Raw genomic sequence first — 20,100 nt, forward strand, 5'->3', positions numbered from 1 at the left:
CTGAAGACAGACACTAAACCAACTGAGCCACCCCGGTGCCCCCATTTCTGTTTTGATATGTGTTTCCCTAATGACTAATGATGTCCAGCATGTGCTTGTTGGCTATTTCTATACCTTCTTTGGAGAAATATGTTAGGGTCCTTTATCCTTTTAAAGTGGATTTTTTTCTTTTTATTATTTTATTAATAATAAAATTTATTATTATTTTTATTTCTTTTTATTTTTTTCTTTTTTATTATTGAGATGTAGGAGTTCTTTGCAGATTCTGGATACAAGTTCTTTATTAGATACATGATTTGCAAATATTTTATCCTAGTCTGTGAATTGTCTTTCATTTTCTTGATGGTGTCCTGGGAGTCACTTAAATTTTAATTCTGATGAAATCCAACACATCAAACCTCTCTCTCTTTTTAAAAGATTTTATTTATTTAGTTGACAGAGAGAGACACAGCAAGAGAGGGAACACAAGCAGGGGGAGTGGGAGAGGGAGAAGCAGGTTTCCCACTGTGCGGGGAGCCCGTTGTGGGGCTCGATCTCAGGACCCCGGGATCATGACCTGAGCCAAAGGGAGAGGACATTTAACCTTAAGGACTGAGCCACCCAGGTGCCCCACGTCAAATCTCTCTTTAATCAGTCTTGCTTTTGGTTTTGCATCTAAGAAACCTTCAAGGGATTCTTACAGATCCTAACGTTTGATAACCAGATGCCCCTGAAGACATACTTTATCTATTTTTATTTTTTCATTTCATTTACTTAACAAGTTGGGCCTGGTTCCATAGTGGTAAGTAACACAGATAGGGTCCCTGCTCCCAAGGAGTTTGCATGTACCAATGGTGGGATACTGTAAGCAAATAGAAAAAAATTAGATATATTCTCCACTGAGATAAATTTGACGCAGAAAAAGGACGGGGAGCTCCGAGAGAGAGCAGAGACTAGAGAACCTCTTGCAGGCTGGTCAGGGGCCACTTCTGTGAGGAGGGCGCGCCGCAGCTGAGATGTGATGAGCGCGGGGCGGGACCGCGTGCCCAACGGACGGCTTCGGCCTTTGGCTCCGCCTCGTTTATGTGGACGATCGGGCGGGAAAGATGCTTTGTTTTAACGATGTCCGACCATATGCAGGTTCTTCAAGCAGCATTTTGGATTCCCTAGAACAAAGTCTCTCATTGTCTTCGTTCAGAAGCCTCGTGGGGACCCCAGAAGGCAATGACTGACGAAAGGCGCTTGGAGGAGAGCTACTGCGTCTCTTTCTCTTCTTTTCCTGGAAAAAAGCTCACACAAATGCCGTGTTCCCCACACAACTGTCCCTCCGGGGTGATGGAGAAGCAACCGACAGTAGTTTTTCTTCCTCTTCTCTGCATCCGAGTGGCCACGGCTCACCGGTCACTATTAGCGCCGGGAGGGAGGAACCGTCGGAGAGCGTCTGCGGGGCCGGTTTCCCTTCGCGGACGCGCCGTCGGTTCGGAGCCGCAGCGGCGGGAGGAAACCCGGTCCCGGGCCGCAGCAGGAGCGAAGGTCTCCGGTCCGCGGGGTTCGCTCTCCCCGGGCGCGGCGGAGGCTCGGACCCGGACGAGAACAGGCGACACCGCGCAGCGTTTCGGAACCAGAGTCGACCGGCCCGAGAGCCCGGCGGTTCCGACGCGGAGCTGCTGCCGCGTCCCGGCCCCGCAGCTCGCCGTGGCCCGACCGTCCTCCGGCACCGCGGCCGCGGGTTCGGGGCGCGGGACGGGGCGCGGGGGAGGGGCCGGGCCGGGCGGCGGGTCGGCGCGGCCGGAGGAGCGCGGGGCGGGGCGGGAGGGCGAGACAAAGCGCGGCCGGAGCGCGGGGCGGGGCGCGGGGGGCTCCGGAGCGCGGGGCGGGGAGCGCGGGCGGGGCGGGCCGGAACCCGAAACCCGAAGCCCGGATCCCGGATCCCGCGGGCGGAAGCGGAGGCGGAGCGGCCCGGAGCGGCGGTGAGCGGCGGGGCCGGGCGGCGGCTTCGGGGGCGGACCGCGCCTTCCTGGTCCAGGCTGGATCGCGGCCACGAGGCAGGGCGCCCTGGCGAGCGGCTGGGGACGGCGGGCGGCACCGAGCCGGAGGGGACCGGCCGAGCTCGGGGGAGGGAGCGGCTCCTTCGATCCCGCAAGCCCCGAGGAGACGCGGAGCGCAGGGGCCTCCAGGCGCACAGACCGGCTCCTCCTCCCGCCGTTCCTGTCCCTCCGCTCGCTCCGGCCGCACCTGCCTGTCCCGTGCCTGGGAGAGGCTCGTGGCTCTTTCCGCTCACCTGCCCTCGCGCTGAGCTTCGGAGCCGCGGAAACGGCCCAGGCCCGGGCCCAGGAGCAGACGGAATTCAGGACTTCGCACTTGGCATCGCTTTTCACGCATGCGGGTCCTCAAACTCCGGGCTTCCCCCGCCGCAAAGCTGCACCGCCGTGGCAGGAAGATTAGGGACCCGTCAAAAAGAGGCCTGATCGGCATTTTTTAAAAAGATTTTATTTATTTATCGGACAGACAGGGATCACAAGTAGGCAGAGAGGCAGAGAGGGAAGCAGGCTCCCTGCAGAGCAGAGAGCCCGATGCGGGGCTCGATCCCAGGGTCCCGGGACCATGACCTGAGCCGAAGGCAGCGGCTTAACCCACGGAACCACCCAGGCGCCCCTGACTGGCATTTTAGACACTAAATCCAAGGTCTCAGGAGCTCTCACCATCTCCTACCATTCTCTTTCATTGCAGCCCTGCGTGCTGGGAGTGTCAGACGGAGGAGGACGGCGCACTCAGAGGCCGAGCTCTTTGGGCTCCGTGGAAGGCGGCATGGGCTGAGCTGGAACTGACCCGCATGACCAGCAAAGGAGGTGCGGTCCTGTGGGGGAAGCTCTGCTGCTGCCCTCCCGCAGGAGGAGCTGGCGTGGGGCCAGAGCTGTTTGCGGGGTGGGGGTGCTGAGAGCATGCTTCCCTGTAAGGAGACTCGTGTAGGTGCCATGGAGCTCCAGCACCGTGTTGCTTGGCCTGAATTTTGGGGGGGGAAGCTATGCATTTTATAGGGAAAATGATCCCATGTTTTTAAAGTTGGCAACTAATTCAAAACAATTTTCAGAATGTGCAGGTCCTCCGAATGACCCGCGCACTCTGCCAGCTTGCTGCCTCTGGGCTACACCCCGGGAAGCACTTGTCCTTCTGAGAGGCACTAAAGCTTGACCCAAGGGGGGAGTGGCGTCTTCTAGCTGTTTTTCTTTGAGAACCGAAAACATCAACAAAACCAGAGATTGCTGTGGGTGCTGCCTGGAGCTGGGAGGAAGGGCTGACTGACTTTATGACTCTGGCCTTCACTCGTTCCTCCAGTGCTCAGGGCATCTGACTCTACCTTCCCCCCAGAGAAGGCCTGCAGCCCGGCGGTGTGCGCTCCCTCTGCGGGTTACAGGGCGGGGAGGGGAGGTTACGGGCCGGCAGGCGTTCAGGGCAGCTCTGTGCAGGAAGGCTGGGAGCCTAAAGGGAGGCGTTTTCTGTGTGAGCTGTGGTGAGACGGGGACACAGCAGACTGGGGTCCGGGTTTGGTTTTTATTCGAGGAGCAGGTGAGGGAGCACTGTGTCCAGAGCACCGTCTGGGGTCAGGCGGCCTGCACCCACCCCGGCCACCCACAAAATGTGACCTTGGATGAATGATGGAAAGCATGCCTAGAAGGTAGTAACTTTTTAAAAAACATGAATTATTGTAAAAGTTTTTTTTAAATAGAGAAAGATATGGGAAAATAAAATTCCCTCCACCACTTCTTCATTCGCTCTCCTCACCTGAGAGGGAACCACTGTCCGTGTGGTCTCTTCCTGGCCTTCGCAGGGCCTGAGTACAGGCTGCCGAGTCCGGAAGCGCAGGTGACGCGAACGCGTGGGCTCTCGGAGCGATCCTGCGCGGCGCGGTGACAGTATCCGCTGCATCGCCGCTTTCGGACCAGCCTCGCTGCACTGAAAATGCTTTTGAAAATACATAAGTGGGGATCATGTATTACTTGTGCTCTGTGACTTACTTTTTTAACTTAACAATGGCACTTGGGGGGTGCCTGGGTGGCTCAGTGGGTTAAGCCTCTGCCTTCGACTCAGGTCATGATCCCAGGGTCCGGGGATCGAGTCCCGCATCGGGCTCCCTGCTCAGTAGGGAGCCTGCTTCTCCCTCTCCCACTGTCTTCGCTCTCTCAAGTAAATAAATTAAAAAAAAACAACAACAAAGAAAACAAAAAAACCCAATGGGACTTGGATGTCTTCCAATATCAAAAACACGGCAGTGCCTGACTGGCTCAGTCGGTGGAGCGCGTGACTCTTGATTTTGGGACCATGAGTTCAAGCCCCGTGTTAGGGCTAGAGATAACTTAAAAACAAACAAACAAGCAAAGAAACACAGAGAGGCGCCTGGGTGGCATTTCGGCTCAGGTCATAGTCCCAGGGTCCTGGGATTGAGCCCCTTGTCGGGCTCCCCGCTCGGCGGAAGGTCAGCTTCTCTCCTCCCTCTGCCCGTCCTCCCCACTTGCTCCCTCGCTTTTTCTCTCTCAAATAAATAAGTGAAATCCTTAAAAGAAAAAAAGAACTTAGATATGCTTCGTTCTTTTTAACGGCTACAGAGTATTTCAGAGCATAGATTCACCATAATTCATTTGAACAATCCCGTTTATAGACCCCTCGACCGATTCCAGCTTCCTCCCTTGTGACAACGCTGTAGTCAAACACATCTCTGTGTGCGTGGGAGCATTTCTGGATAAAACACGCTCCTACCAGTGAAGCTGGTGAGCCAAAGGGTATATGTCGTTTTAAATGTTTATTTAAGCACAATTCCCTTTGTTTCTCGGCATCTGGAGACTGTGGGGAGGAGACTGAATTTACTTACTCGGTTTATTGTTTGCGGATGGGTCGTATTTGGGGTAGTGTGTTTGGGGATAGTTAGTATATATGAAGCACAACATTCACAGGCTGTAAAATTTAACCCCTCCCTCCTGCCTCAGCCCTCTGTTTCCCTTTTTGGATGCAACTAATTTTTCCAGTTTTTGTGTATTCATCTAGAGATAGCTTGTGCGTCTGTAGGTAAATGTGTTTTCTGTTTTTTTTCCCTCTAAATACGGTAGCATAACATTCTGCCACCCTATTCTGCTTATGGAGTTTTAAAAAATTAATGTACATCTTAGAGACCATTTCCTGTCAGAGTTCTGTGCATTTTAGGTTCTCCCTAAAGAGAGTTAAAAAAAAAAAGTTTTTTTTTTAAAAAAAAGTTTAATCAATTCACACTCTTTCAAATTGCCCCACGAAATCTTTTTTTGTCAAATTGTTTGTAATTTCATCAATTCTTGAGGCTCTTTCTAAATTCTGGACTTTAATTAATTCTTGTTAATAAATTAAATACCTTGCCTTTTTATGTTTTCTTCCCCAGCTTTGCTCACTGTGATGTGCAGAAGTGACGACTTTTTACGAGGCTGAATCTGTGTTACTTTTCTGTGGGCCTCAAGTTTTCTGTCCTGCTGAGGAAGCCCTCTGCTGTCTCAGGGTTAACTTATATTTCTTACATTTTCTCTTTCCTCTCCATTCTTTCTTTGCTTTTTTTTTTTTTTTTTTCATTTAAAGATATTTTACATTACTGGGGCACCTGAGTGGCTCAGTGGGTTAAGCATTTGCCTTCAGCTCAGATCACGATCTCAGGGTCCTGGGATCAAACCCTGCATCAGGCTCCCTGCTCAGCAGAGAGCCTGCTTCCCCCTCTCCCTCTGCCTGCCATTCTGCCTACTTGTGGTCTCTCTCTATCTATCAGATAAATAAATAAAATCTTTAAAAAACTCTTTACATTACTGTTTCTTTCCTCTGTCTTCTTTCAGGTTCCCTCCTCTCAGACAATGGGGAAGTCAGGGTTTGAATTTGTCCGTGAGCCTTGTTAGCCAATGTGGGATCTCTATTTTCTTTCATTTTTAGAGGGATTTCTTTCTTTCTTTTTAAAGATTTTATTTATTTATTTGACAGACAGAGATCACAAGTAGGCAGAGAGACAGGCTGGGGTCGGGGGGGGGAAGCAGGCTCCCCGCTGAGCAGAGAGCCAGATGTGGGGCGCGATCCCAGGACCCTGAGACTGTGACCCAAGACGAAGGCAGACACTTTAACCCACCGAGCCACCCAGGCGCCCCAAGAATCGGCATTCTTGGTGGACACATTGCTGTGCCAGGTTGCAGAGCTGGAGCACAGCCCTGAGTGTCTGGAGAGCCCCCGTGGAGGGGGTTACAAGTGAGCACACGGTGCAGGTGGATGGGCCTGGCGGAGTGTGACCAGGCTGGTTAGGAGTCCATTAGTCCAGTGGCTCTGGCGAGGGCTGGGGGAGACCAAAGGTGAGAAGATGAGATAACGGTTGTCATCGAGAGAAAGACAGGGAGGCTCCCAGCTGGGGTCATGGCAGTGGCCGGGACCGTGAAGTTTTTACGGACACACTGGATGTCTGTGATAAGGAATGGAACCGACCAACACTGACTGCTTCCTACAGCATCTCATTGAAACAAGCAAGTCCACGTGACAACCCAAGGCTCAGATATGTTCATTCATCTCCCCAAGGTCCCACACTCAGAAGAGGGCAGTCGGGGGCATTAGCCCCATGAGGATTACCCAGAAGGAGTGCTCTCTGGTGTCGCGGGTTTCTGTCTGGAGGTTGGGGTGGGTGGTGAGAACCGTGAAGACCAGTGAGTTGAGATGGTGGAAGGTTGCTGGTGACCGGTACTCTGCGCGGTTTCTAGCTGAGGAGCCTGGGTGTGACAGATGGGCGGAAACGTCCCCTGGGTGGGCGGGTGTGACTCTGGAGCTCCGAGGGCTTGTTCAGGATCCGGGGCAGAGCTGGGAATCATCGCTGTGCAGGTGGGTGCAGACAGAGCACCCAGAGACAGATGCGAGGTATCCAGTGGGACTCCTTTCACAAGGGGTAGAAAAGCTGGTTCCCTTTGGCTGAAGCAGAAAGGAAAGTGACCAGCTCACATCCTGAGAAAGCTCAGGAGTGGGTCTGGCTTCAGGCATGGGGTCCAGGTTCAAGCAATTTTGTCAGGACTCGTTTTCTTACCTGCTCTTGTCTCAGGCTCTCCCCTCGAGAGGGCTGGGGCGGGGGGCTGCAGGTTCAAATCTGGGGGAAGGGGAGCGGTCTCTGCCCGCAGCTAACCCTGTAACAGGCCCTCACGTCTCATAAACCGAGTCGGTCAGAGGGAGTTGGGATGGGCTGGGCGGCGAGGCGTGAATCCTGTGTCCTATCCATGAAGGCGCAGGGACTCCAGGTCTGAAAAGGGTGACTCTCCCGAGGAAACTTGGGGACGGCTGCCAGAGCAAAGGGAGGGAGGACGGAGACCTTTAGTTTCCTCTGTAGATGGGGGAGGAAAAAGTTGCGTGGCTGGGCCCTTGGGAAGCAGCAACACTGACCGCAGGAGAGCAAGGGGTGGGGGGTGGGCAGCAGGGAGCCGGGGGGGGGGCAGCAGGGAGCCGGGGAGGGGGTCTCAGAAGAACGGGAAGTCGCTCCAGGGCGTCCGGTGCCGCGGGAGCTCAAGGAAGGGTGCGCTGGGTTCCGTGAGGAGGCCGTCCTCGCGCTGATCTCGCACTTGACCTGGACGGCCTTCTAGAGCTCACCTTCCGAGGGCAGTCGGGACGTTTGGGCTCTAGCGGTAGTTACGCGCGTGGCTGAGTAGCTCGCTCGGCTCTCTGGGCTTCGGTTTCATCGTGCGTGAGATGCCACGGCGAGGCTGAGTGGCTCCTGCGGCCTCAAGTGCCCCGCAGTGTCGGAGATCAATGAGTCTGATCACTTCACACCCTCCGTACCACAACCCTGGTCCACGCCGTCACCTGTCTCTGGGCGGCAGCAGCCACCTGCTACCTGGTGTTCCGGCGTCTGCGCTCCCACTCCGTCCGTTCTTGACCCAGCAGCAGAGTGACCCTGTGAAAACATGTCAGCCACGTTGCTCCAGGGACCTCTGTCAGACGTGGGCTCTCATCCATAGGCCTCACCGTAGTTCTGGTGGCCTTTGTCGTGTCCTCTGCCTTGGACTCTGGGTGCTCTGCTGTTCTCCTTTCTTCCACGTTTCCCTCGTGTACTCACCATTCTGCCGCAGGGCGTTTGCACAGGCTCTTCCTGTGGCCTGGAATTCCTTTGCATCTTTTTCTGCTCTGATCAGATGTCACCTGGGGGAGACCTGCCTACCTGCCCCCACCATCCGCCCGTTCCTCCTCCTTTCACCGTGCTGTATCGTTCTCATGGCATCTGCCACTGTCTGCATTTGTTTTGTGTATTCGGTGTCTGCTTGTTCACTGTTCTCGTCCCCTCTCCCATGCCTGCGCTGCGGGGGAGGACAGATTTTGGTACCTCATTCAGGGCTGGGTCCCAGTGGCTTGGCACAGAGTAGCTATTCAGGAAACCTTTTTAAGGGTAGCCAAGGGAGGGGTGGGAAGGGGGAAGCGCGGAGTCTCCAGGAACCGGTGGTGGCACGGCAGGCGTGGGACGGGACCCCCTTCGGTCGCGGGGCTTTCAGGGACGGCATCTGTCTCACATACGGTCATCAGGAAAAGAAAGGATGCAGAAGTGATATTACTCTAAAACGTGGAAAGGTAACATTCTCAATTTTAGCAACATGAGTTGAATGCGTTCACTGGGCTCCAGGAGGATAACGAACCAAATAATTTGGGGTAGAAACCAATGAATGTAATAGCATTGTTTATCTCGTGATAGAAGTAACCTTTGTCCTGCTCCCGGCGGAGTAGTTTTCTTGGAGCGCGTGTGTTTTACGGAGAGAATTGTTTCCCTTCCCTTCAGCCCGTGGGGCAAGTACATGCAGTAAAGACGAAAAGGAACCACAGCGCTGGTGGAACAGGCTCTCCCGGCCTCTGTGCTGCTGACGTGCCCAGCCGGATAACTGGTGCGGGGCTGCCCTGTCATGGGTGTTCAGCAGTGTCCTTGGCCTTACGTGCCAGTACTGTCCTCTGAGATGTGACAACCAAAAACGTCGTGGGCATTTCCAGAGAATCCTGCTGGTGGGGACGGGGGTGGGCAGGGGAGGGCGTGGGAGGCAGCAGCTCCTTTCCTCTGAGAACCACTGATGGAGAGTGACAGGGTCCTGATTGGGGTCGATTGTCATCTAGAGTCATCTGCGTGGACATTTGCAGACCTTTCCAGCCGACCTGGTACTGCTTCCCGTAAAACAGATGAGCGTGCCCCCCCCCAAGGGCAGGAGTGGTGCACAGAGACACCAGCAGCCTCCTGGCCCAGAGTGGGTCACCTGGCCGCCCGCCACCCGCCCCGCCCCAACCGCGCGGGGGCTTCCCCCTCGCTGGGCACGGAAGCGCCTCACTTCTGGGCCGGAGCCCTTTTCTGGGGTGACTGAGCAGTGAGGTCAAGTCCTGGAGCCCTGGGCCCCTCGCGGAGTCCCAGATGCGTCCGTCTGCTGTCCCATCCTTTCTCTTCTGTGTCGTCCCCCGAAGTCGTCGAACGAAATCTCTGACTTTCACTACAGTTTGAAGGGGAAACAAAGAATGGAGTTTTCGTTTCATGTCTTCAGTAGCTTAAACATTTTTTGAGTTCATCCTCTCGACCACTGCTTGCAAACCACTCGACTCCCTGCTTTCACACGTTTCCTTGTGAATTCCTTGCTTCCTGTTGTGAGGGGACCCGCGGGACTCTGGCTGCCGCCCGCACTCAGAGCCTCACAGCCTCACTGACTGGGTTCCCTGCACCCGCGTCCCGTCCCTGTGCCTTACTTTGTAACCCGAGGGCTGTGCCACCCCTCGCCGGTCCCCGCACCGCCACCGCCACCGCCCGACGGCCAGCGTCCGTTTCCTGCGGCTGTGAGTCTGTTTAGTTTTTCGGATTCCGTATGTAAGTGGAATTTTGGGTCGTCTTTCTTGGACTGTGCAGCAGCACGATGCCCGCTGGGGCCGTCCGTGTTCTCTCGGGGGGGCGCGGTTTTGCGGACTCGCGTGGCTGAGGACTACCCCGTGGTGCACACACCCCGCGTCTTCTTTCCACTCGTCTGCGGATGGACTCGGCTTGTTTCCACGTCTTGTCAGTTGCAAGTAACGCCGCAGCGAGCATGGGGTGCGGGTTTCTCTTTGAGCTGGTCTTTCCGTTGTCTTCACCTGCACACCCCGGAGAGGAGAAGGGGGGCAGTGGCAGGTGCCGGTAGGCCAGTAAGGAAGAAATTTTAATGATTCAGAGAAGATAGAGCATAGTCTGGACCAGAGTGATGGTAGCAGAGACAGTTAAAGATGCTGAATTCCAGAAACCTGTCAAAATCAGAGCCCACAGACTTTCTGGTGAACGAGATAGGAGCTGTGGGAGAGAGAGGAGTCGGGAGTGACTCCCGAGTTTACGGTCCGAGCCACTGGGAGGTTGGGGAAGCATAACGTGAGACGGAGGAGACCCTGGAAAGGGCCAGCCTGAGAGAGTGAAGTCTGGTTGGGGACATTCTGGGCTTGCCATGCTTGTGACGCCGGATGGAGATGCTGAGTGGCCGCTTGGATGTCTAAGTCGGGAGCTCTGGGGACGGCATTGGCTTCTCTCTGCCTGAGCAGGGGATCCCGGAGCAGCAAGAACTTGGAACAGACCAGGGCTTTTCTGACCTGGTCTGACCCAGCCTTGCCTTTGGGAATGGCTGGGATCCCGGTTCCAGGCAGGATCCGCGCCCGCCCCCGGAAGCTGGCGTGGTCTTCCGTGCATGGGAGTCCTGTGGTCCGGGCCGGGGTGTCCAGGGGCCTGGCAAAGGAGAGGTCGCTGCCTCGCGTGCGGCCGGAACAGTGGTCTCCGTAGTTCGGTCCAGCTCGACCTTCAGGATGCTGCCCCTTCCCCAGGCAGCAGTGGTCAGACCATGCTGCATTCCCTGCCTTCCCGAAGGGCTTTCCCCCCGGACCTTAGGACTCTCCCTTGCCGAGCTGTCTTCGTGGTGAGAGCGGCTGGTGGTTTGTGGACTTTCCAAGAGGCTGAGATGGCTGGTCGCCCCCTCCGCGTCGACCGGGACACACCAGGGGCTGCTGGCAGCCGGTGGTGTTGCTGATGGCGGCCTGGGAGGGAGGCCAAGAGCCTTTCGAAGCTCATCTGGCGGTCCATGGCTCCGAGTGCAGCGCGGCATAGGATGGAGTGTCCTCGCATTCCCCAGCACGACAGGAACCGCAGCAGAAAAGCTGAGTTTTGTGTCACTGGGTGGACTCAGCCTGGGGGTCCGCGCTGGATGAGGAGCGGGGGAGGGAAGGATCATGGCCAGACCCAGTCCCCCCGCTGGTGTTGGGGTGCGGGCTCCCTCCTGATGCCAGAGGCTAACCCTAACCCAGCCACCGCCTTCCCTTGCTGACTCTCCAGACCCTGTGGGCAGAGGCGCTCGAGGGAAGGAACCCTGAATAGTTTTTCAGCTTTTGTCTCTATCGTATTTAATGTGGAACGGCCGTTGTCAGGTGCGCAGATCTGGGCTGTGTAACCACTCCCGCCACCCGTCGCAGAGCCCTCCTCCTCCGGCAGACTAAGCCGTTAACCCGCACCCCCCGCGGCTCCTGGCAGCTCGCGCTTCTGCCTCGAGCGTCCCGACGGCTCTGAGCGCCTCCTGTCAGGGGGTCGTCCAGCAGCTGCATTCCGTGCCCGCCAGTGCCACGAAGCGCCGCGTCCTCCAGATTCCCCCGTGTTGGGGCCTCCTTGTGACGGCCGAGGGACATGCCACCCCTGGCGCACCCGCTCATCGCTCGGTGGACGCTTGGGTTGCTTCTGCACGTTTGCGGGCGTGAGTAATGCCGCTAGGAAACGGTGCACACATCTCTCTTTGAGGCCTTGCTTTCGTGATGTCGCGTTTATGAGTAGAAGGGGACGGCTGCGCCGCATGGTAACTCAGTGTTTGATTTTCTGAGACACCTTCCTGCTGTTTTCCACGGCGCTTTGGCAGTGCGTGCCGGCCGCCGGGGCAGAAAGGCTCCAATTTCTGCACATGCTCTCCAGCACCGGTGGTTTTCTGTCTTGCTGTTTTTGTCCCTGACAGCAGCCGTTCTAACGAGGATGAGACGGTATCTCCTCGTTGTTTTCGTCGCTGCTCCTAACGCTCGGGATGTGGAGCATCTTTTTGGGTTCCTGCTGGCCGTTTACATCTCTTTTTTGGGCACAGGGTTTTTTGTTTTGTTTTGTTTTGTTTAGGTTGTTCTTGAGTTTTAGGAGTTCTTTTTATATTCTAAATAGTAATCCCTAATCAGATACACGGTTTACAAACATTCTCTCCCATTCTGTGGGTTCCTTTTTATTCTGCGGATGGTACCTTCAGATGTACAGATTTTTAAATCTTCATGAAGTCCAGTTTGTCTGTTTTTTTCTTTTCTGGCCTGTGCCGTGGCGTCGGGTCCGAGAAGGCATCGCCGGATCCCGTGTTGTGACTCGGTCGTTCCGCTCGTTCTTCAGGCTTCGGTCTCCCTGTGCCCCACTCGTTTGTTTCTTTCTTTCCCTCGTCCGGTGAAGTCGTGAGGCCCGTCGGCCAGCAGCATGTCTCAGTCAAGCTTTATGCGGCCGCCGCACGCACAGGGAGGGCGTCCCGAGTGGGGGAAGCACTGACGAAAGGAGGCCGGACAGAGAGGCACAGGGCACAGCCGCGCCAGAGGCCTGTGAAGGGGTTGGTGGGCGAGAAGTTGGAATTGGAGGTGAGGCCACACCGTGCCACGTCTTCTGTGGTGAACAGATGGACTGAAGACAGATGGTGGCCTCGTGGTCATCGGACCTAGTTTTCTCGAACTAGGCACTTAACCTTTCTGAGCCTCAGTTTCCCCATTTTACTTATTTAACAAACACTTCCGTGGTTCCAAACACTATTCGAAGCCCTGTACAAATATTAACCTCTTGACATCTCCCACCAACCCCAGGAGACGGTGCCTGAGCATGAGTATCGTCCCCGGTTTACAGAAGGGGAAGCTCATGCCCAGAGAGTTTAGGGAACACGTCAAGGTCACAGAGCCAGTAGGTAGTGGGGCTGGGACTTGAACCCAGACTCTCTGTTCTAGACTTCATGCTCTTAACCATAGGTTAGGCTGCCCCTCTGAAATGGGGAGAAGCATGGTTTTGACCAAACCCTGCCTCAGAAGTGACCCAGATGATCTAATGAGATGATGCTTGTCGGGACACTTTGTACATTGCACGGTGTTCTGCAAATACCGTTTATTATTAGTTAAAAACAGTTAAGTAACCCTCCAGAAACGGATGAGTCTCAGGGGTGTAGGGCGAAGGGGATGGGCCAAGCCTTGGGAAGTCTCCGTGCTGACGCGCGGGCGCTTGGCTTGGGACAACGTGAGGCAGACTCGGTGTTGACCCTTGTGGGCGCGGTCGCAGCCCGTGGAGAGCCTCCAGCCTTGTAGTCTCTGCTGCGGGGTGCTGTGAAGGGCAGTGGGTGCACAAGGGGATAACGTCGGTGCAGAGGGGACCAAGGCCGGGTCTCTCCCACTTGCACGTCAGGAACCCAGTCGGGGGCTTAGGGCCATTTGCGGTTCTGACCGCCGCATTTTTTCCTTCTGCGGCGCATTTTCCCAAACAGACCAGAGCTCAGCCCTGCTCTGCGTGTGCGGTGAGAGGCTTGGAGCTAGGACATTCCTAGGTTTGTGGTGGCCTCGAGGGGACAAGAACAAAGGGACTCTGGGCCGGCAGAGGCCAGCCTGCTGCACCTGCCGTCCTTGGGACCACGGTCACGTGAGTGCCCGGAAGGATGGCAGGTATATGGGGAGGGACACCCGGGGACTCGTGATCTCTCCCTGGCTCTCATCTGGTCTGTCGTGGGAGGGGGCGGGCTAACCATCGGTCTCGGGGACCTCCGTGCAAAGCAAGGTAGTTACCAGGACCTTCTCCCCGGCTCCACCCCCGCCCCCCAGCGGCGACTGACCAGAGTGAAGTCTGCAGGTGCTGAGGGCACAAGCCCCTGAGAGAAGGGTCAGAGCCGCGCTGCCGGGACTCGCCTGGCTCGTCGAAGCTCAGAAACACGTCCCGGCCTGCAGGGCTGTTTCTTGGCACGTCTTCCGCACCCACCCGGCGTCTGATGGGCGAGAAACCCGCCGGCACGGGGCTGGGCCCAGCCTCCGCCGCTCGGGCTCCTCGGGCAGACGGGCGCGGAGGACGCAGTGAGCCGCTCCCTCGCGGGGAGGTTTGAGGATGGCGGAGGAGACTTTCCTGCCCCGAGAAACTGTTTCCTGAGAAGACTTCAGGAGAGGACGGGCGTGTCCTGTTGCGTCCTGCGGCCCCGCAGGGACGGGAGAACAGCCGCCTCCGACCCGCGCGGCCTCCAGCACCCACCGAGCCGGGCCTGCTGTCCGCGGGCTCTTGGGGGCCCTTTGGTGGCCTCGCTTCTTTGGGCCATGGGGAGTCGGGGCCCTCCTTGGCGGCGTAGGGGCCTGTGGACTGGGACACGGATCTCCTCGTCCCAGAGATCGCCGCGCAGGCCGCGGGCTCGTGAGTGCGCGGGAGGGCGTGCGGTTTCCAGAAACCGAGGAAGGCCTGGCCTGAGGCGTCCGGTGCCCGGTGCTAACATCCAGCATAGTGGGGTCTTGGCATGTCTGAGTACGAGCTGCGGCTCTCGGAGCTGCGAGGGCAGAAGCCAGCTGCCTTGCCTCCGTGAAGAGGAGGTGCGGCTCCGGGATGCGGGAGGGCAGGTGGGTCGGTCGCAGACTCTGCCAGCGTCTGGGGGGTCCGCGGCCTTCTCAGCCCCTCGCCCTCCCTCTCTTGCCGTCGCTCCGCAGCTTCGCCTGTGAGCGCCCTCCCGGAGTACCAAGGACACCTGCTCGCCCCCGGCCTGTGTCCTGCGGCCGCCGACCCGCGGTGGCTACGTGGCCCTTGATGACGATCCGAGTTCTAGGTAGAAATGTGGGGGGGGCGGTGCCTGGGCAGCTCAGTCGTGGGGCGTCTGCCTTCGGCTCAGGTCATGATCTCAGGGTCCTGGGATCGAGTCCCGCGTTGGAATCCTTGCTCGGTGGGCGTCTGCTTCTCCCTCTGCCTGCCGCTCCCCCTGCCTGTGCTCCCTCTCTCTCTGACAAATGAATAGATTAAAAAAAAGAAAAAGAAATAGGGGGTGAGACCATCATATCCAAGTCTGCACAATTAAACGAGAGCTACTCTACCCTTATTTGCAGTAATTCTGTTTGCAGGTGAAGGTACTTCCAGAATTGCTCCTCGGAAATTAGCATAAAACACAGTAGATACGTGTCTCAATATTCCATAATGTTGCCCCGTTTTTTAACCCAGAACGATACTGATCACGTAGTTGAGTGTCACGGTTTGGCCCTGGATGACTTGGAGCCACGGCCCGCAGGCTAACCCGGCGGACCGGTCACTGTCTCTGGGAATGGCCGGAGGGCGAGGCTGCGGCGAGACAGGTACGTCCCTGCTTCGCCGAGCCGTGGCCGGGAGGAGGAGGGAGTGTTCAGTGACCTGTCAGGAATAACGTCCGAGACGTTTATTAAAACCTCAGTCGCGGGGCGCCGGGTGGCTCAGTTGGTTAACGTCTGACTCTGGTTTTCTGCTCGGGTCATGATCTCAGGGTCGTGAGGTCGAGCCCTGCAGTGGGCCCCGCACTCAGCACGGAGCCTGCTGGAGATTTTTTCTCCCTCTTCCTCTGCCCCCCGCTCCCCTGCACACACACTCTCTCTCAAGCACATAAATAAAAATGTTTAAAGACGCCGTCAGCCAGGGGACACTCGTGCTGTGTCAGAGTTGTAGCCCGAGGCAGGACACAGTGAGCGTGGGAGTTCTGAACCCTGTGTGTGTCTGGCAGAGGCCCGGCCCGCAGGTGGTGGTGTGAGTCACCCGTGGATTGGCCGCCGTTGCAGCGGGTCCCGGCTTGTCAGGCCCCGGAACCCGGCTGCCTGCCGGGACGCCTCCGCTGGCTGGGCGCTCCAAGCCCCCTCTCGTTCCTTAAAGGCTCACCCCTGAGAGACTGGCTGGGGCTTGTGCCGCCTACGGCAGTCCTCCTGGTGGAGCCCAGGGTTTTGGATTTCCCTGGTGGGCGGCCGTTTGGCCCCCACACCCTCTCTGCCTCCTGGGAAAGGTTGGACCAGGGGACCTCGGGCTCATCCGGCAGCCCTGGGTTCTCTGAGCCCCAGTCCCAAGCCAGCTGTGGGGCTGCTGGGGAGTAACACACACCAGTGCTTCCTTAATTTCTTCCTGTTTTTTTGTTTGTTGTTCATTTGTTTTTTAATATTTTTAAGATTATTTATTTATTTGAGAGCGAGAATGAGAGAGAGCACAAGCAGAGAGGAGAGAGAATCTGACTCCCCACCGAGCAGAGCAGGGGGGGGTGGGATTTGATCCCAAGACTCTGGGATCATGACCTGAGCTGAAGGCAGACACTGAACCAGCTGAGCCAACCAGGCGTCCCAGACTTTTTCTGATTTACTCTTAGAACTCGATGTGCCCTTTCGTTCTGAGGACTCGTGTGTTTCTTTAACTCTAGAGAATGTCCAGCCCCCATTTAAGAACATCCTCGGTGCGGACAGCACAGGTGCGGCCTAATGCCGTTGGGTGCTTTCGACTCAAGTAATAGAAACTTAACTGACAATAGATCTGAAAGTCATTTTAAGGGGCGCCTGGGTGGCTCAGTGGGGTAAGCCTCTGTCTTCGGCTCAGGTCATGATCTCAGGGTCCTGGGATCGTGCCCCGCATCGGGCTCTCTGCTCAGCAGGGACCTGGCTTCTCCCTCTCTCTCCTTGCCTGCCTCTCTGCCTACTTGTGATCTCTCCCTCTGTCAGATAAAAATAAATAAATAAATAAAAATAAAAATCTTTTTAGGGAAGGTATTTCCCATAACCAGAAGCCAGGATGAAGTGACTTGAAGGTTTGTTGATTCAGCAGCCTGAGGATGGACCGTCCTTTGCCGTGCTGACCACGCCGGCTCAGCATCTCCAAGGATCCCAAGATGGCTGCCACAGCTCTGTGCTTTCTTTGCCCTGAGGGCCTTCAGGAAAAGACTTTTCTTCCTGTGTCTTTGTGAGAGCAGAGCAGCCTTCCCCAGATATCCCTGTTCCCACCCCCACCAACCCCAGACTTCTCCTGACTGTTTTGCCAGGATTGGAAGAAAAGGGGACACAAGTTTACTTTAGATCACCCAGCATCCAGCTCTCAGAACTGGGGATGGGACCCGCCTTCTCTGGGTCCCTCGGAGGAGGATTCCACCAGCACCAAGTCAGAGGCCTGCCCGTAGGAGAAAAACGAGAGCGGTGGCTGGGTAGGCACCCAGCAGTGTCTGCTGCCCACGTTGTCTTTAATCCCTTGCTGCCCTCCCGTCGAACTTATGTTGGATTTTCTTATCCCGTCCTTCATGAATCTTGGCTCTTTATATTTTCAGTTTCTTAATCTTTTTAACTGCATCTTGAGTAATTTCCTCAGAGCTATCTTCCAGTTCACCATCTTTCTCTTTAGCTAAACCTGCTGCTCAGCATAACCACTGAGTTTTTAATTTTGACAATTAAGATTTTAATTTCTGGAATTTCTATTTGATTGTTTTCCACAATTGCTTACCATTTTTTCATGATGTCTGCTCTTTTGTTATGGTTCTTACCCCTTTTCTTTTTAAAGCTTTTAATAGCATTTGTTTTAAAGTCTCATTCATTTTTTCCTCTTAGTGTAAGTTCTTGGAATGTCAGTTCTGCTTTTTGTCTCGTTGACTCTGCCTCCGTGTGAATGCTGTGCGCTCGCTTTCACTGAGTGTTGGAAGTTCACCACAGAGCCATTTTGTGTTGACTTTCATCAGCATTAACTTTTACACAGTGTCATCAATTTGGATCTCTGCCCCTTGCACAGTGCATGGGTTTGGTGCCCACATCAACGTGGGACGGGACCCAGTGTTTGATTTCTCATGGAAGGAAGCATTTCATCCTCCACCTAGAACCTCAGGTCGACGACTGTGTTTTTGCTGCTTCCCTTTGCCCGTGGGAGGAGTTTTTCTAATCCCTTTCTCACGGGGGGGACAGCCCTTCTAGAACCCACTGTTTATGCAGGGTTTCTGTTCTGGTTCTCTGCCTGTGGATCTCAAAGTCACCCTCCCACATAAAAGGCCTTGGCCCAAGTGAACTTGGTCTCATGCTCTTCTGGCCACAGGTGTGGGATTGTAAATCTGGCTTTGAATTTTCTCTCTGTTTCTGGTACCTATGGATTTCTCTTTCTTGGATTTTCTTTTTCTTTGTTATCCTTTTTAAAACCTTGGGTCATGTTGGGGTTTGGCAGGGAGGAAAGGAATAAATGAAACAAGATGGGATCTGGAGGGAGACAAACCATAAGAGACTTTTTTTCAAAAGATTTTATTTATTTATTATTTGGCAGAGAGATCACAAGAAGGCAGAGAGGCAGGCAGAGAGAGAGGAGGAAGCAGGCTCCCTGCTGAGCAGAGAGCCCGATGCGGGGCTCGATCCTAGGACCCTGACATCATGACCTGAGCTGAAGGCAGAGACTTAACCCACTGAGCCACCCAGGCACCCCCATAAGAGACTTTTAAGCTCACAAAACAAACTGAGGGTTGCCGGGGGGAGGGGGATAGGGAGAGGGTGTCTGGGTGATGGACGTTGGGGAAGGTGTGTGCTATGGTGAGTGCTGTAAAGTGTGTAAGCCTGACGATCCACAGACCTGTACCCCTGGGGCTAATAATACATTATAGGATAATAAAAAAAAATTAAAGGAAAAACAACCAAAAAAGCCTTGGGTCATATTTAACCTAGTATTTCCATGAATCTGGAGTGGCAGAGATGGTCATGTTGGCTGAGTCCGCCATCTTGGCAGATAGGATTCCCTTAACTAGTGAGAAACACTCTGCTTTGCTTGACTAATAAAGCACTTCCCACTCATTCTGTCATTTGCCTTTTATTCTGTAGTTTTACTTTCTTAATCTTTCTGACTGCATTCGGGGGATTTCCTTGGACCTGTTTCTGTCTGTTTGAAGGGGGAGTTCATACTGAGGCCTCCAGTAGCCAACTTAACACCGTGGGGTCCTTCGTCTCCTTTCCCTGTTCTGTAATCCGTGCCTCCTTTCTCCGTAAACACGTAGACTCACTTGCTCTACGCTCTAAGTAGTTGTAAAATCACACCACCACTGACAGCGTCAAGCCTACTAAGTAAACTGAGTAGTTCTCTGGTCCATAGAACATATACCATTAACGATTTGCAGTCAAAATACTGTTATTTTATTTATTTATTATTTTTTAAAGATTCTATTTATGTATTTGACACAGAGAGATCACAAGTGGGCAAAGAGAGAGGGGGAAAGCAGGCTCCCCGCTGAGCAGAGAGCCCGATTCGGGGCTTGATCCCAGGACCCCGAGATCACGACCTGAGCCGAAGGCAGCGGCTTAACCCACTGAGCCACCCAGGCGTCCTTAAGATTTTTTTTTTTTTTTAAGACTTTATTTATTTACTTGAGAGAGAGAGAGAGAGCCGATGCAGGGAGAGGGAGAAGCAGGCTCCCCACTGAGTAGGGAGCCCGACGAGGGACTGGATCCCAGGACCCTAAGATCACGACCTGAGCCTAAGGCAGAGGCTTAACTGACTGAGCCACCCAGGCATCCCAATAGTCTACTTACAAGAATTAACAAAATTCAAAATTCAGAACTCACAGAAAAGGGACAAAACCCGGAAATAACCTTACAGACTCAGATACAGAAGCCAAACCTATGAAGAATGTTCATTGCAGAGGGTGGGGGTCACATACTGCGTAACTGAATAAAAACTCAGACGAGGGGCGCCTGGGTGGCTCAGTGGGTTAAGCCTCTGCCTTCGGCTCAGGTCGTGATCTCGGGGTCCTGGGATCGAGTCCCACAGCGGGCTCTCTGCTCAGCGGGAAGCCTGCTTCCTCCCCTCTCTCTCTGCCTACTTGTGATCTCTCTCTCTGTCACATAAATAAATAAAATTAAAAAAAAAAAAAACAAACTCAGACTATTTCAGCAGCCTGGAAGTAGGGGCCAAAATGCATAGAGTAAAATTTAGTAGAAACAATGTGTTGTATTTAGGCTTAAAAACATTAATGGTAAGTTCTAGACTGGGGTCACCTGGCTTCCCAGAAACTCACTTGTGTGTAAGTTTTGGGTTTTCGTTGAGCACAGTCCGAATCCCAGCAGGATGATGCCGTTGCTGAAAGGAAACGCGTTCTGAGAGCGGATTGTAGCAGG

At 54.8% G+C, this 20,100-nt stretch overlaps 1 protein-coding gene across 10 annotated transcripts in view; it reads left to right on the forward strand.

Moving 5' to 3' along the window:
* The first annotated feature begins 1,835 nt into the window (after positions 1 to 1,835).
* The window catches only part of GPR161 (G protein-coupled receptor 161), a 43,833-nt gene continuing 25,568 nt past the window's right edge, over positions 1,836 to 20,100 (forward strand). For 4 of the 10 annotated variants that reach the window (XR_006815679.1, XM_045983498.1, XM_045983497.1 and 1 more), the window contains exon 1: positions 2,711 to 2,828. The gene's annotated coding sequence lies outside the window, so the exon portion shown is untranslated. Of the gene's footprint in view, positions 2,360 to 2,709; positions 2,829 to 20,100 lie in introns of those variants that run through there. The other 6 variants (XR_006815678.1, XM_045983492.1, XM_045983495.1 and 3 more) reach the window with 5 other exon arrangements.

This window comes from Meles meles, chromosome 17, assembly GCF_922984935.1.
Source record: "Meles meles chromosome 17, mMelMel3.1 paternal haplotype, whole genome shotgun sequence".
In the NCBI taxonomy this organism is placed as follows: Eukaryota; Metazoa; Chordata; class Mammalia; order Carnivora; family Mustelidae; genus Meles; species Meles meles.